Raw genomic sequence first — 4,679 nt, forward strand, 5'->3', positions numbered from 1 at the left:
ATTGAAAGAGGATGCTGTCGGACCAATCCCAACCATTTCCAGCGATTTTTAATCTTTTCATTTTTGGCAAAATATACAAAGGCTATAGCCTTTGTGTTTTTAGCGAAAAGTGATGGGTCTGGAATTCAACGGAAAAGTATTCAAATCGACAGAGGTGACCCAGGGGACCACAAAACTACCTTTGGTTCTGTTAAAAACCACCACTTTCCAGAGAAACTTGAGTTTTAAGGGAGGTCTTTTGAATCTGGCGGTCAGCGTACGATGGGCTGCCTACCTAGCAGGCGAGCCTGTCCAAGAAAAAAAGGCGTAACTCACTTGAAATGGCCCGGCGGCAAGAAATTTCGACTGCGAGATTAAAAGGGGGTGGCTGTCGGACCAATCCCAACCATTTACAGCGATTTTATTCTTTTTTGTTTTTGGCCAAATTTACAAAGGCTAAATAGCCTTCCTGTTTTAGCGAAAATTGATGGGTCCGGATTCCGACGGAAGAGTAGTCAAATAGACGGGGGCGAGGGCGAACTCGGGACCAGGGGACCGCCAAACTATTTTTGGTTCCGTTAGAACCACTCCTGTTCACAGAAACTTGCGTTTTAAGAGGTGGGCTTTTTGAATCTTGGACAGCGTAAAATGGGCTGCCTACCTCGCAGGCGAACCCACCCACGAAAAACAGGCGTAACTCACTCGAAATGGCCCGGCGGCGTGAAATTTCGACGGAGAGATTGAAAGAGGGTGCAGTCGGACCGATCCCAACCATTTCCATCGGTTTTCAATTTTTTTAATTTTTGGCAAAATTTGTTGTTTTAGCGAATATTGATGTCTCCCGATTTCGACGGGGTAGGATCCGAATCCACAGGCCTGAACGAGGGGACCATAAAGCTACCTTCGGTTCCTTCAGAAACCACCCCTGTCCACAGAAAGTTAAGTCTTAAGAGTTGGTCTCTAGAAACTATATGCGGATTATTGCCTACCCTTAAGGCGCAATATCTAAAATCTTTGGTGTACATGATATTTAGACAGAGCAAGGGGGGGGGGGGGGGGACATTTTGAACGATAACAATATCAAGCCTGGATTTTGACAGGAAAGGATTGAAATTGTCTGGGAAGAACCAAGGCACCACCCTTTGATGCCCACCAAAGGAAGCTTCTCATAGAGTCTGTACGGAGACAAATTGGAAAAGCGTATGGATATACTTGTCATTCCAACTCACCAATTTCTTTCAGGTAAACTGACTCCATAGACTTCTTCGCTCATGTCCAGAACATTGCTGGACCGTGTTCCTGCAATCATATTAAACGGTACTTTAAGCAGTATTTTTTGAATGTTTGTTTTAATATAATACTCAACAATCATCAACTATTAATTACATATAATTTACTCATACAACACACTTTTAAATTGGCCCCATACTCTAAATGACCGCATGGTCTTACAAATAATTAATTTGGCACTGGACTCAAGTATTAGTGTACGTAATATATCCCTCTGAACATACTGTAGGCTGCAACATACATTGATTGTTTGACTGTTTAAGGGATTACACTACTAGCTAGAGCTAAAACACTCAGTTGACTGGGAAAGCCCACACCCCTACCAGGAGTAATACATTTTGCTGTTTAACAAGAATAATATACAGAGTAAAATGTGAGATCGATATATGATGATACACTTGACAAGTTCACCCATTTGCAAAAGACCTACAACAGTATTTCGCATATTGCATGTCCCCATTTAACACCCTTTTCCACAAAGCTTACAGTGAGCATAGTGTACAGAACGGGCAGAATTTACTCTGCCTCAAAAAATAACTAACCACTTGTGTGTGTAAATATTGTGCAACTGGAGCACACTAACCTCCTACAACAACCGGAACAGAACATTTCAATATTCCGGAAGCACTTTTCCTTGCGATTAATATCAAAAAGCGGCGCTGTCTACCCAAAATTTCTGATTAAAATCCTATGGGAAATTTGCATCGGTATTATTCGGTATTGAGCAGCAGGAGACACCCATTTTCACTGTTTATTTACGTTTCCACGGATGAACGCGACGCGCGGCGGGCTGCGGGGTGAGAGGGGGGGGGAGGGGGGAGAGGGATAGGAAACCCCTCCAAAAGTTTTTGACTTTCGCCATTTCGCTTAGCGGATTGCTTTGATTTTCGGATTGCTTAAGGTGTATTGCTTATGATATCCGCTACCCGGGGTGACGATGTGTCGGCACTTGGTTCGGTCTTCACTGGCAGCGAAAAAGCGGGTTGCCAGGAGGTCGGCTCATGCCGCGAGTGGTAGTCGCCCGCGAAAAATAAGACCTGTGAAACTGGCTCCGAAAACAGCATCCCACGACCTCAGCGGTATAGGGGCAGTTCGGTTTTTGTTCGGGTGGGGCGAGAGGGGCGTGAGCATGTACGACGCCTAGCGGACTTAGTTCTTCATTCGGTTCTGATAAAGCTGCCTGTGACCGTGGCGGTTGTAGCTACAACAACTGTGAACAGTGGCAACAAACTGCAACAGGGACGTGGAGCTCGCGTGGAGCCGGCCGGTTGCCTCCCGCCCCCGCCACCACTTCAGTTCGCCCTCGCCCTCCCCCGCGCCTGCTCGCCAGTGCGTAGGCAACACATCGAGCTGCCGCGTATTCTCCCGAACAGCCGGTATAGCTGTGTCGCTACAAACAGTGAGGTGGCGCCCCGACCCGTGCGTACTGCGTGGGGAACGCCTTACCACTCCCACCCCGCGCCCCGCGCGAGGGGTGGAGCTCACCGGCGCACGGGGTAGAGTCGGGGAGGGCGCGCCCGGTGGCTAGGCAGCCCATGCAGCACCAGTGCCGGGCGGGCCGGCCGCGCGCGCAGCCGTGCTGATAGGAGGTTATCGCCGTCCTCGGGCCGGGCGGTGCGGCATCGGGTCAGTGTCTGCGGCATCGTCGTTCTGCTCGAGTCGCCATGATCTGCTGGCTCCTCCTGCTGGCCGTGCTGGCGGCGCTGCTGGTCAAGATCGCCCGGGCCAGAGACCCGGAGCCGGTGTTCGGGAAGTACCGCGTGCCCGGGCCGCGCTTCTGGATAAAGTATGTCTTCATGCGGCTGATGCTCTGGATCAACAAGGTAACGACATCTGCTGTGGCATCGGTGGCCGGAGGGGAGAGAAAGGCGGTCGTTTAGGAAACGCAGCCCCGTTCTTTTTGGACCAGAAACGCGCTGCCCGGCCCGCCCTGGACGCGCGCGGGTGCCCCGTGCACCCGCTGGTGGACAAGGAGCGCCTGCAGACCCTCGGAGAGCACCCCCTGGCGTTCGACGCCATCTTCTTCATGGCGTGCAGCATGGAGGGCGTGTACGTCATTGTCGGCAGCGAGCGCCGCCACCACGGCATCGTCAACTCCCCGATTTACATCCTGGTAAGGCAAAGCAGTCCGACACTACTTCGTTGTTACGCGTCGACCGCTTCGCCCAGCAATTAGATCGGTCCCTGGTGCCCTCTAGATCCCTGGCCTGGGTTTGCTCATGCACAAGAAGCTGCCCGACACCTGTCTGTTCGGCGCCAACGAGGAAGTGTACGGCGCCGAGGGCATACGGCTGCAGCCCGTCGAGCCCCTGAAGACGTGGCGCGTGGAGTTTGACGGTGTGATGAGGTGAGTGTAAATCCTATTTCGTCCAATAGGTTCCGTAGGTTCTATGGGTTCTGTAAGTTCTGTAGGCTCTATAGGCGTATTACTTTTCTCCTGCTCAATGCCCAGGCTGCGGGAGGACCCGAGCAAGGAGTTCAACGTGAAGCTCAGGGGCGTGTGGACGGGGGCCTGGCCGGCCTTCGACTACGACTCGGACCTGCACCCGCACTCCATGGCCAAGATCATCGCGGCCGAGGAGTGGAGCAGGGACTACTTCAAGCGCCTCAGAAGGTCCGCGACGACACGACTCTCTTGACGGCGGCCTCGCCGCGGCCACCACGCCTAGCTATAACCTGACCCTGCTGCTTCCAGCGCGCACCAGTCGCACTACGAGCAGATGGGCCACCTGCGGGGCACGGTGCAGGTGGACGATGTGGTGCACCCCCTGGACCTCATGTCCATCCGCGACCACAGCACAGGTGCGAGTACTTACAGCGCGAGCTCCCGGCCGACTGCGCACGACCGCCCGCGCAGCGCCGAGTGCCGGCTGATTAGAATGTCACACGTGACGTGCACGTGACACCGTGTGCTACACAACAAGACGCGACGGGCGGATACATCATCGACACTTTCTCTCCTCTGCGCAGGTCCGGTGCGGGACTTTGATTTGCTCTATCGGTACGCCTTCTACATGATGTTCCTCGAGGACGGCAGTATGTCGAGCGTTATCGTCGTGAACCAGCCGTGCAGTGTGTCGAGGTAGGGCGGGAAACGCGAATCAAAATGAATGTGATTGGACGTGTCGTTTAGGGGGTGACCTCAACCAATCGCCGTGCTCCGCACGCAGGATGGAGTCCGGGTACATCTGCCTGCCCGACGGCGAGGTGCACAACATGGAGTGGTGCGACCTGCAGCTGTACCAGCACGGCGAGGACGGCGAGCCTCCCGTCGACCACGCCTTCCGCTTCAAGGCCGGCGGCACGGTGTACCACGTGAAGGCCAAGGGCGACGACATGGCGTACCACTACGTCGGCTGGCAGTGGGAGGCCAAGATCATGGAGATGTTCTCGTCGTACGAGGTGAACGG

The 4,679-nt window shown here is 53.6% G+C and overlaps 1 protein-coding gene across 1 annotated transcript in view; it reads right to left on the reverse strand.

Moving 5' to 3' along the window:
* Window positions 1-4,679, reverse strand: part of LOC113217908 (proton-coupled amino acid transporter-like protein pathetic) — a gene marked incomplete at its 3' end in the record, with an annotated part of 15,275 nt that overhangs the window by 2,291 nt on the left and 8,305 nt on the right.

This window comes from Frankliniella occidentalis, unplaced genomic scaffold (genome assembly GCF_000697945.3).
Source record: "Frankliniella occidentalis isolate FOCC.00 unplaced genomic scaffold, Focc_3.1 Scaffold498, whole genome shotgun sequence".
NCBI classification, from domain to species: domain Eukaryota; kingdom Metazoa; phylum Arthropoda; class Insecta; order Thysanoptera; family Thripidae; genus Frankliniella; species Frankliniella occidentalis.